Consider the following 13,038-nt stretch of genomic DNA (forward strand, 5'->3'; position numbering starts at 1 on the left):
GAGGAATGTTATCTATAGTTGTAAAAGATGCTTAGTTTTCCCTTCGAGGAAAATGAAACGACAACTCCTTGAGGATTATGGTACAGAAGTTCGTTCAATGCAAATAGAAGAAATGAAAGTATAAATTCAATTTCTTTCAATATTTACTTGGACCAGGGATTCTATAATAAGAGTTCGTTAATTGCATTCAGGAGATATCGATAGTTTTCTTTCAAGGAGTTGATATTGAAAGTGTTTATTTGGGAGACATCCATATATTTCTAATATTTGTTGACTTTTAGCATGGATTCCTACCCACACTTTTGTATTGAAGAAAGATCAAGCCTCGTCTCAATCAAAAAATAAGATGCTTCTCTAATAATCTGATTTTTTAAAAATTTCATAACCACAAAAATTCCTACTCTTCTTTCTATTCCTTTTACCACATGTTTACTGCCCTTTCGAAACATCCATTATAAATAGATGACTAGATATCATGGGCACTACCTTATTGAGATAAATGAAGACGCTTTTCCATATTTCTATAAGAAATTTTCCCATTGTTATGTATAGTTTCTATATATTTTAAATCCTGAAAGCCTATGGACGTTTACAGGCCTCCCACAACTATGATTCAAGTACAACATGCAAATGGCCAATCTTAGAAAGTAAAGTATCAAGTTAGACTGGGCCGACGGCTCCTATTTCCTTATGTGTTATTGCATGCAATCTTTTGATGGGGCTGTTTCTTCAAGTAATTGTATGATCTGTAACAATTTTGGTCAAGCAGGTTTTGTATATGTGATGTATATGTTTTTCTATTTTAGATTTGGATGATTCGAACTATCTGTATCTATTGTTAGCATAGGTTTCTGGGCATTTTATTTGCCTTCAAACCAAATCATGATATGTATTGAAGATCTTTATATTTTCTTAATATAAATCTATGATGGTTTTTTTCTCTGAAAAAAAAGTATCAAGTTAGACTGGGGCTGCCATTGATGTCTGCAATTCTGTTACGTGACTGTGAAAACTTGTTTTAGCCATTATCGATACCTCCCCTTCTTGTTGCATACATAAATTCAAAGATAGAGGACTTATAAAAAAAAAAAGAAAAGAAAAAAAAGAAGAATGTTGTGATTCACGTATTCATACTTCCAGTGTGAAAATGTATGACACCCATGTCAAATAATTTTACCCCTCATTTCACATCACTAATATTGGCATCTTGCATCCTGAAAATAGCACTTTTCCTTTCTGGCAGATACAATTTTTGTTTCTGGCAATGAACAAAGTAGCCACATGCTTATCTGCATTCTGCCTTCTATACTATTGTAAGAATGCTTAAATTTATTGGTAATACTTCCTGCTTGAGCTTAAACTGGAAGGAATATTTACAATTAACGAGAGGTTATATGATACATGTACGAAATTTATTTTGAAGAATGAGTAACATAATACTTGAAATTTGCCAGTTTATGAAATTCTTTGATTTCATATTGCAGGAATTGCAGCTTGCATGATTTTCTGTAGCTTCTTTCTGGCTGGACAAGAGCCACTGAACTCAATGGTTCAAATTTCACTTCATCCTAACACCGTGAACACTAGCTGTTCACATGAGCATTAATTCCCACGTCGGAGAGATGCAGGGTTTTGTGGGAATGGAGAACAACTGCTATATAACAATTGGTAATCTGGTGTAAAAGACAGATAGGTAGATGGGAAGTGGATGACAGAATACCTTCAATTGTAGAGGGATAAATTCAGTCTTTATTTTTCCTTATCCAATCTTATTATTGACAACTTATTAAAAATATCCAATCTGTAATTTTTTTAAGAAAGAAAAATCGAAAGCTTGTATAATATATTTTGTTGTTTGGTCTCTTAATCTTTGCACTGCTGTTATTTGTGAGTTTGTCACTTTCTTGTTTTAAATTAAAAGATCAAATTATATACTGTGAACTGGAGAATTCTAGTACTGGTACAATTGATGTAGCCTTAATTTATTCTTGGGAAGCCAACACAAATGCAAACGTTGAGGAGAGATTCAAGCTTTCTATATGGCAGCTCATGTATTCACGAAGACAAGTTACAAACTTGAAATAAGAGTATCCGTTTGCTTGTCATCAATGCATGAATTCGCATTTATACAAGGACTTAAACGTTCTTGTAGTGACCGTTTACCTGTCTGCAATTGTGATATACTAGGAATTTGATAGATTCAAATTTGCTAGGGAAGTTCATAGAATGAGATTAAATGGCTTGTAATAGAAAAAAAACCATATTCTTGACACTTGTATTTAGTCTTTCGAGATGCTCCTCTATTCTTTTCCTAGGGAGTTAGCAGGTCATGGCAGGTTCTGGCATAGTGTCTCCTGAAACATTTCTTCCGTTTTTTTTTCAGATTCAGCATCATGTTGAGTTAACATGGGTTGTCATTATCTCATTATGCACATTAGTAATCCTTTTGTCCATAAATACTGGTTTCTCTTCAATGTTCATTACCATCAGCTATATCAATGTAAACTCGTTCAAGACTTGCATGTTGATTTATTATCTAATGACTTAAATTGACGTGTTTATGTTGGACTTAATCTATTTCTTGAGCTTTGTTCCATGGACTTTTAATTGAAATACTATGCTGACATGGTGTATATACTATATACACGGCTGTCCTAACTTGTAAGGTAGGTGTATGTGTTGACCGATAAAATAGTTGAAAATAAAATAAATCGCATTATTAAGCTGTATATGAAGCTAATTGAATTTAATTAAACAATAATATATCAATTAAACAAACACTTTTTGATATTCTGTCATGTCCCCAATTTTATTTTCCTCTATAGTGTAGCTAGGGTGGATTTCTAGGGTATGTGATGTTAAATTTTCAGATGGTTCTATGCTGTATCATTTACTTTAGCCCAATTCAATATTTCAATTAGCAATTTTTTCAATAACAATTAGTCTTTCCATTCATCAACAGTGATTGAAGATAGAACAATAAATGCAATGACAAAGGAGACAATCAACACATTAACAAGAGACACTAAGTTTGGTCAAAGACCAGGGAAAACCCCACAAGGGGGAAAACCTTTTGAAATTCTTCTTCTATTAGATTGTCATGAAATGTTCAACAGAGAGTACAATGAGCCCAATACAATATGATCAACAAAACAACCCAATGACATTCAGAAATAAGTTTCCAACATCATAAGATATCAGAGACAACCTTTCCCATTTATGGTCAACTTCGGTCAACGGTCAATTTCAGTCGAGCTTCCTGGTTGCATGCATGAGGAGTTGTGTGAATACTAGAGGCTTCCAATTGCACCCTTAATGCCTGCAAGCCAACGACTGTGGTCGAATTTTCCCTGTGACATGCTTGCGATTGTAATCCAAAAACCCTGAAACAGATGCGAGCCTCAAACCTTGAAATTTCAAAGTTTTGAGAACTTCGGTTGTCGTCCTAGCCTCAAACCTCTGTGAGCCAATCAATGAAGAAGAGAAGATGCTTGGTGATGTCCAAATGAGCTTGAGGTCACTTATATTTATAGGCTTCCAAGAACATCCAATTTACTTTAGGGCTGAGCTTGTCTAAATGTGCATATTAGGGATCATCTTCATAATTACACTTTCCCTTGTTCGATTTGAGTGATCTTTAGATCGATTTTGGTCCTTTCAAAAAGAGGAATATAATGCAATCATCATCTCCATCTCAATGGTCCTTTCAAAAAGGAATATAATGCAATCATCATCTCCATCTCAATGGTCCTTTCAAAAAGGAATATAATGCAATCATCATCTCCATCAAATGAGCCATCCAAAGTGGGATTTGACCATAGTTGCATATTTTAACACACCCTCTCAACTAGGGAGAATTCCACCTGCATCATGTCATGTATATCCTTTCGTCATCTCATGTCCCATCTTTGCTAAACTCTATCTGCTAAAACATTCTCGAATCTAAAGAAGAAGAATCATTGGGCAGCGTAACGCTACCTCCCTCTATATCACCAGAGAGCATAGATCAATCCGAAACCACATCGGGGAGTACATCCATATCGAGCAATATGTGATATAAGGGAGCACATCTCAACCCATCTTATTGCCTACAGATCTTCCCAACAATGACCCTCAAGAGTCAAGTGGTAGAATACTTGCATCATAATCCAAGCTTGGGCAAGATACCCGACTTACCAGAAGGTAAGGATCACACTCACCCAAGCCTTCTCAACTCGCTGGCCAGACAGGGAGGGCCAATCCCAACAAGGCCCACTTGTAGGTATGATGCCATCTGGGGTATACTCTACAAAGACCAAGATAGGGGAGTGGCATCTCCAACCCTATGGGTAACAGATAGGGATGGTACCCTATTGTCTAGAGATCCCTTAAGCCTAGGATCCCTCCATCTCAATTCCTCACCTTGGGAGCTCAAATAGGGCGGAAGAGCTGGCTCAAGTGTCCTCGATCAGTGATGCCCCTTATCAGGAAGGGTCACATCCTTGTTGATTTTTGATAGCTTGGGAGGTACTCCAAGCCCAAGGGTTTGAGGTTTGGAGGTTGGAGCACCACAAAAGTCATTTGTGGGCTTGGAACCAAAGGTTGGGGTTTTGCAGCGATCGATGTTTGGGCCAAAACCATGAGGCATTTTCTACATGTGATGGATGGAGATGATAAAGGATAGCAATGAGAATCCAACACAATGAAAATTGTCGAATCCCAAGTTGTAGAAGATTAGATGAATTTTTGAAGGTTAAGGATGGGTTTTTGGCACATAAGTCATGTACGCTTGGAATGGAATGTGCCAAAAGACATGACTCTTCAAGGAATTTGTGGAGCCCTTGTATTGGTATAAATATAAGGTGAGGAAGATCATTTTAGTGATCCAAATGTGCATCTATCTCTTGTGTAAACACATATGAGGCAATGAAGTTTGTGGAGGACAAGACGTGGAGGAGAGAGGGATGGTTTGGCATAATTCTTTCTCTATTATAGGTCTGAGTTTACCTCAGGTGGAGGCCGCAGACTTAGGGTGATTTTAGGATTGTTTTGAGTGCGGTTGGGTGAGGTTCTTCTCTCCTTGCTAGGCCGCAACCCTAGTTATCAATTGTGGGTAGGCTAAAGGCTTGAAATGTCACGTATAAGAGGGACGTGAGTGCAATAGTGTTTACATTGAGCCTCAAAGTATACAGGGAGGAGTTTTGGGCTTGTTTGAGGGTTGGTTGTAGCCCTATTCCACAACGAGTTTGGACATCAAAGGTATGGAGGGAGGCTGCAATAAAAAAGAGGCTGTTTGGGCATGTTTAGTGTGGTTATTATAGAGTGACAAGTGCCCTAACCAAGAGCATCCAAGACAATAGATGTTACATCACTTTAGAAGGAGGTATACCAGGTATGTGATGTGTTTTGTGTGAGCAGATGCTAGTTGGATCAATCGTAGTGTGGACAAAATTAGTTGCAGCCTGTGGAAGCCATGTGTTAGGGTTGACTTGGGTGGTTAGAGACCCTAACTAGGAGCAGATTCTAGAGTGGTTTATTGATAGAGGTATTGGGCACCTTTGGATTATCGAAGGGCAGTGTATAGGTAGCCCAAAGTAGCCCTAGATCAGCGAACACGAAGGACATTGAATGTTGTGTGATTGGGTGAAGATTGGAGCCTAATGTGTAGCTCTTTGATGGACGAAAGAAGCTACTAGATTGGCAGATTGGAGCTCAAGTGTTGGCCAATCTAGAAGAGAAGATTGAATCAACTCGTGTTCATTATAGCAAAAGTGACTTGCAACAGTGATAGGTGGCAACCCTCCTAGAGTCTCTATGTGTTGTCCCTTGATGGACTAAGGGGCAACTAGAGAGAAAATCAGAAGCGAAGGACTGACAAGACGAGATACGACATAAATGCTAAGCATAGAGCGAGATTGTCATTGTATCTTTTATTCTTGTACTTGTGGATACTTGAGGGACATTATCCCTTGTACAGGAGCCCTAGACATTGGTATTATATGTTGATTAATATAACGAAGTTGGGTTGGAAATTTATAAAAAGTTGTCGATAATTGCGCATGTGTGATTCACTGTTGTTTATATTTTGCTGTGAAAAGTAGCGTTGTTGAGATTCTTGGTTTGGTAGTGTCAAAGTTTTTTAAGATTCTATCCTAGACACCAGGGCTGTGGAAATTCAACGTCCATCGGTCCAAGCTGCTCTTTAAAGACCAAGAAATTTCCTTTCGACAAAGCCTTGGTGAGAATATCTGCAATTGCTCATATGTTGATATGTGATGGATCTAATAGCTCCTCTCCGCACCATGTCTCGAATGAAGTGATATCAAATCTCAATGTGCTTGGATTTGTCATGAAATACGAGATTTTCTGCCAGACGGATCCCACTCTTGTTGTCGCAATATATCACTGTAATATTTGGGACCTGCACAAATAGCTCTCCAAAGAGCTTCTTGAACCAAACTGCTTCACAGCTAGCCATGCTAGTGGCAATATACTCTACTTCGGCGGTACTCAACGCTACAAACTTTTTCTTCTTGCTCATCCAAAATATAATGGCAGATTCAAGGCTAAAACAACATCCAGACGCACTCTTCATGTCGACAATGTTTCCTGCACAGTTAGCATCGGTGTATCCATGAAGTCGAACATCTCTGGTAGAATATCTCAGACCAAGTGTGATTGTCCCATGCAAATATCTCAAAATGTGTTTGGCAACGATTTAATGTGCATGGAGAGGTTCAGTCATGAATTGACTCAACATATTTACTGCATAGCATATGTTCGAACGAGTGTTCACTAGGAACATTAGAGCCCCAATCAACTGTCTATACTCAGATGGATTCACCAAATCGAGTCCTGCAACTTCTCCACATAACTTCTTGAAGTTCATTTCCATCGGTGTGGGTAGTGACTTGCATTCTGTCATTCCAAATATTTCCAACAACTTCACAACATATTTTCCTTGTGAAAGGAAAATCTCACCAGAATTTTTCCACACCTCAAGGCCTATAAAATAGTGCATGAGTCCAAGGTCCTTCATTTTGAATTCAGAGGCTAGCTCCCTCTTACACTCGATCATCAGAGGCTCACTACCTGTCAAGAATAGATTGTCAACATATAAAACCAAAATCAACAACATACCTTGGACTTCCTTGAAGTAGAGGTTGGGATCGACATTGCTTCTTGTGAATCCCAGCTTCATCAAATAGATGTCTATGCATGCGTACCATGCTCTGGGGCTTGCTTCAAACCATACAATTCCTTCTTCAACATGCAAACATGTGTGTTTTGATTCTCTACTTCAAATCCTTGTTGCTACTCAACGTACAATTCTTCTTGTAAGATGCCATGGAGGAATGTGATTTTCATGTCCATCTGATGAAGGGTCCATTCTTGACTTCCGACAAGGGAAACTATCAAATGAATGGTTGTATATTGAGCCACAAGTGCAAATATATCATCATAATATTCTCCCTCTTTCTGGGAGAATCCTTGAGCCACAAATCTTTCCTTGTATTTCTCAATGCTACCATCAACTCCATGCTTGATCTTGAAAAGCCACTTTGAAGTCACCACAAATTTCCCCTTTGGTCTCGATACAACATCCCATAGACGATAACATCTTTCCAAACTTGTTCCTTCATGGCTCCTTCGAATGTGGAGGTTCGACTTGAATCATAGTGCTCATGGCTGCAACATATCCCTGATACCTGCATGGCTTCTTCCTATCTCTAAATGATCTTTGAACAAGAGCTCGTCCTTCATCATCCTATAATGTGTCTCGAAGCCAAATTTGCCTGTCCCTGATAGGAGGATCACATGGAGGAGGATTTAAGGGGTCGATAGGCTCCATGGGATCATCAACAATATCTGTCTCAGATTCAAGCATAAAAAGACCATCTAAAATATCCATATCATCATTCTCCTCGGGAGGAGGAGGTGGAGGAAGGTCCCTTGCTTTTCCAAGGGCCACATTTTCATCGAATGTAACATCCATGCTAATTTCAACCTTCCTTTGACCAAGAATATATATTCTAAATGCTTTAGAATTTTCACAATAACGATCAAATGTACCTTTTCTTCCCGTGGCTTCCAAGTTGTTCATTTTGTCCTTAGGCACATGAAAGTATACGGGCCTACCAAATATACGGAGATGATCAGCATCAGGCTTGACACCTACGAATACTTCTTCAGGGGTCTTGTTATACAATGCTTGATGAGGTACCCTATTTTGAACATATACGACGACATTTATTGCTTCTCCCCAAAGGAACTTCGACAACTTTTGATCATGGAGCATGGCATAGGCAACTTTTATAATGGACCTATTCTTTCTTTTAGGCACTCCATTTTGTCGAGAATATAAGGCACAATTGTCTCTTTCTTGATTCCTTCTTTTTTACCAAAATCAATAAACGCCTTTGATGTGTACTCTCCACCATTGTCCGACTTGAATATTTTGATTTTCTTCCCTGTTTGATTTTCGATCTAAGTTTTGAACTCCTTGAACATTTCGAAGGCTTCATCCTCGTGCTTCAAATAATATATCCATGTCTTTCTTGAGAAGTCATCAATGAAGGTGATGTAGTAGAGATGGCCACCAATAAAATGTACAGGCATTAGACCACTTATGTCAGAATGGATGAGATGGAGGATGTCATTTGTCTTGTTTTCGCTAGAGAGGAATGGTCCCCTTGTCTTCTTTCAAATGGCACAACCTGGACATACTCCATCATGTTGGGCTTGAACCTTGGGAATCCTTGAGACCAATTTCTTCAATTTCGAAAGAACATCATAGTGTAGATGGGTCAATCTTCGGTACCATAGCTCGCTGAGATGATTAGTATCATGGACCAATGCTAGAAGTGGTCTTCTACTAACCCTGTAGAGCCCTTCATATCTTGATCCCAATGTGAGTGCATCTCTCATAGGTGATCCAACTAGTCAAGTAAGAACCTTTCCCCCTATGAAGGCAACCGTCATCCCTTTGTCTTCCAAAGAAGATATTAGTACCAAATTCTTCTTCAACCCTAACACATACATCACATCATGGAGAAAAATAGATTCTTTCGAATTCAAATGAAATTTGACAGACCCATAACCTTTAATGGGATGAGTTGAGTTGTCTCCAAGATTGATTTTTAAATTTGACTCCGAGAGAACTTCTTATAACCAGAGAAGTGATGAGTGGCTCTAGTATCAACCAACCAACTATCCCACGAATCTGGAGGAGATGAACTAGTAAGGGAAAAAATAAGAATATATTCGGATTGATTCGCAACATTGCTTTCATACCTGGAGAATTTTGAGTTCTTCTGTGGACAATGATCTTCTTCATGATCACTTGGAGCATCTTTTCTTTTTCTTTCATCTCTTCCATTGTGATCATTCCTTCGGCCATCTCTCCTTTGATCATTGAACCTATTGTTGTTGCTTCTAGTATTGTAGCGTGGTCCATTTTTCTTCCTGGGGCAATCTCAAGCATAATGGCCTGCCTTATGACAATTGTAGTATTCGATGTGCAAAAGTTCCTTCCTTCTATTTGGATTTTGAGGATGAGGCTTTCTTGAGTTTGATGGACCTCCTTTGCCTGTCTTCTTTTTCTTTTCACGAGTAATGAATGCAGTGGGCTCTCCTTCATGCTTTTGAATCCTTCCTCTTGATATCATCCTTGATTCTTCTTGAGTGAGATTTCCAACAATTTCATCGAATGATGGGAGGACATTATTGTTGCTTATAGTAGTAATAAAGGTTTCCCAAATAGGAGGGAGACCTCTTAGAGTCACAATTACCAATTCCCTGTCAGGGACAGATTCCTCAACTCTTTGCAATTGATCTCTAAGACGAGATATCCTCATTTTGTAGGATTGCACGGACTCCTTTGTTCATCTTAGTGTCTTTGAGTTGGTCTTTCAAGGAGTTGTTTTCATTCAAATTGTTGACTTTATACATGCCAACTATCTTATCATACATGTCCTTAGAACTTCTCAAGTTTCCAACATATGCAAGTAAATTATCTTGTAAACGATATACTATTATTTGATTTTCTTTTAACTCACCTTTCTTGTGCTTGTTCTTGATAGAAGTGGAAGCATTCTCTGGAGGCTCAGGTTTTTTTTTTTATAAATATAGTCGAAAACATCATTGTTATTAGCTATGATCTCCAACCTAACTTTCCATGCAACACAATTGTATGAGTCTCCCAACTTCTCATTTTCTTTGAAGAAGGAAGACATCTTGACTTGGCTAGATCAGCTCCTTCAACTTTCCCAAAGATGATTGCTTCAATGCTTATCTCCTTTTGGGTTTTTCCTTCACCTTAGCTTTGAAACCATGTTAAATTTTCATATTGTTCTATGCTGTATCAAGTACTTTAGTCCAATTCAATACTTCAATTAGCAATTATTTCAATAACAATTAGTCTTTCCATTCATCAACATTAATTGAAGATAGAACAATAAATGCAATGAAAAAGGAGACAATCAACACATCAACAAAAGACACCAGGTTTGATCAAAGACCAGGGAAAAACCCCACAAGGTGGAAAACTCTTTGAAAATTATCTTCTGTTAGATTGTCATAAAATGTTCAACAGAGAGTACAATGAGCCCAATACAATATCATCAACAAAACAATCCAATGACATTCAAAAATAAGTTTTCAACATCAAAATATATCAGAGACAAATTTTCCCATTTGCGGTCAACTGCGATCAAATTCGGTTTGTTGATTTTTATAGCTTGGGAGGTAATCCAAGCCTTGAGGGCTTGAAACCCAAATTTGGGCTTTTTCACCCATCGATATTTGGGCCAAAACCGTGACGAGACTTAGACATGCGATGGATAAATATGATGTCGAAATGAATCCAACGCATTGAGAATCATCGATTTTTGAGTTGTCAAAGTGCAGTTATGAATTTTTGAAGTTGTGGGAAAATTGTCTAGAGAAGTGAAGTCGGCCTTAACATGAGGTGACCCTAGAAAAGTGTTAGACATTGCCACAAGAGAGATATAAATAAAGACGAAGAGGAGCCTCATTAGATGATCCAATATAGATCCCTCTCTCTCATGTAAGGTCTAAAATGGAAGCCGAGTTCCCTGAGGTAGCCATAACCAAGAAAAGGAGGAGGCCAAGATAGTTTTGGTGTCTGTTTTGGGTCTAGTTTAGGGCTATGATGTTTGCAAATGAAGGAAACATTGAAGATGAGACTTCGCCGTGGAGGTTAAGGGATGTTCTAAGCACAATAACCAATAGATTGTCTCCCTATAGCAGGACATGTACCTTTGTGTGACCATAGTTGGGAAGGAGGGTCTGTTTAGGGAGGTCGAGTAGTCTAATAGGCTCCCTAAACAAGCCTGCAACTATCTCAAGAAAGAACACAACAAGGAGACGACTTACAACTGGGAGGAAGGGTGGTATTGTGCAGGGATAGGTGCCCTAACCAAGGTTGAGTTCTTCAGAGAAGGCATCTCAAATTTCAAGCAATTGGAAGAGAAATTTGTGGATGTCTTCAAGGAGAAGAGGTGCAGGTTGGAAGTCCTAAGTATATGACAATTCTGGGCTGATGTATTGTGTGGTTTTATCTCAAATTTGTGGGCAACAGAAGTGCAAAGAGGACAAAATTTGTAGTGGCTGTTTGGAGGACCCAAAACCACCACAAATTTGTCCCATGTGGCAACAAAGGGAGCAACTTACAATGAGAAGTAAACCGCAGTTGTAGAGGAGGTCTAGAGGCACTGATTTAGCATTGATGTGGACTGATATTAGCCCTAACCAGATTGCAAACATTGCAGTGGTGACACATCAACTCATGAGGTAGATAGTGTCCTAGAAGAGGACAAATTTGAGGAGTCTATCATCAACCACGTGGAAGGGTCTCCATAGGTGTTGGATGCCCTAACTAGGAGTAGATGTTACAATGAGGATTGGTCACTCATGGTTAGTTGGAAGGCAGCGTGAGAGTGGACCAAGTGTGGAAAAGGATTGGTTCATGGTTTAGTGGAGGACAGTGTGATAGTGCCTAAGTTGAAGCCTAGTGTGCACCATCTTCATGGAGCTAGGTGGTTGCTAGGGTGGCAGTTGTTGAACTCAAAGTTTTGATGAGCCAAAGGAGTAGTTGAGAAACCCTAGACTTGCATGTGGAGAAGGACATCTACAACAGATGATGGGCAATCCTCCTAGCCCATGTTCATTGTGGGAGATGGACATCTTGCAGTAATAGGTGGCAACCCTCTGTGCCCTATGTTGGTCTTCAATAGAGTAGAGCAGAAAGGCCATAGAGGGTTGAAGTCCGTGAGTAGCTAAGGAGTAGTAGTGGGTAGTGGTGAGTTGTTCACAAACGAAGTTATGAACAATTTGACATGAGTCTCGATGTGTTGTGCCCTTGATGAACTAAGGCACAACTAGTGAGAAGATTAGAGAGTCGAGGTTTAGTGGCAAGATGAACTTGGATCATTGATAGAGGCAGTGCTACAGATCGAGAGCCGAAGGACTGAGCAAGTACAGGGTACGACCGAGAGGAGTTGAGAAAGTGCGGTACGACAAGATGGTTAGGGTTAGAGTATCTTGTTGAGGGTAGATTGGTTGTTGATGGATTGACACCAAGCCCCAATTTTGTATTCTTGTACTAGTGGATATCTGAGGGCCATTATCCTTAGTACAAAAGCCCTAAACTGTTGTATTATTCAGTTTGATTAATATAACGAAGTTGGGTTAAAAAGCCCAAAAGGTTGTCTATATTTTGTGCACTAGTAGATTTACTGTTATTTATATTTTGCTGTGCAAAGTAGTTTTGTTGTGATCTTTGGTTTGGTAGTGTCAGTGATTTAAGATTTTATCCTAGCACCAGGGTTGTGGAAATTCAATGTGGTATCAAAACTTGTTTGAGCTGCTTTGAGGGTCAGTGAATCATAATGTGGACAACGAAGCAACTTAGAGGGAGTTGTGGGTGTCTAGATCATGGAGCAGAGGGTTCAACTAAAGACCTGGAGATGTGGTGTTGACTGGCTTGGCAACGGGATTCATTGGGAGTTCTGGTGGATTGGTGGTGAGCCTGGTGAA

The 13,038-nt window shown here is 39.1% G+C and overlaps 1 protein-coding gene across 11 annotated transcripts in view; it reads left to right on the top strand.

Annotated features, from left to right (window-relative positions):
- The window catches only part of LOC149206449 (polyadenylate-binding protein-interacting protein 3-like), a 338,082-nt gene extending 336,215 nt beyond the window's left edge, over nucleotides 1–1,867 (top strand). For all 11 annotated transcript variants that reach the window (XM_089395426.1, XM_089395431.1, XM_089395432.1 and 8 more), the window contains one exon: nucleotides 1,485–1,867. The gene's annotated coding sequence lies outside the window, so the exon portion shown is untranslated. The remainder of the gene's footprint in view (nucleotides 1–1,484) is intronic.
- The last annotated feature ends 11,171 nt before the right edge of the window (nucleotides 1,868–13,038 follow it).

Source organism: Pinus tabuliformis, chromosome 1_2 (assembly GCF_031772625.1).
Source record: "Pinus tabuliformis cultivar Carrire ecotype Pingquan chromosome 1_2, CPIR1, whole genome shotgun sequence".
NCBI classification, from domain to species: domain Eukaryota; kingdom Viridiplantae; phylum Streptophyta; class Pinopsida; order Pinales; family Pinaceae; genus Pinus; species Pinus tabuliformis.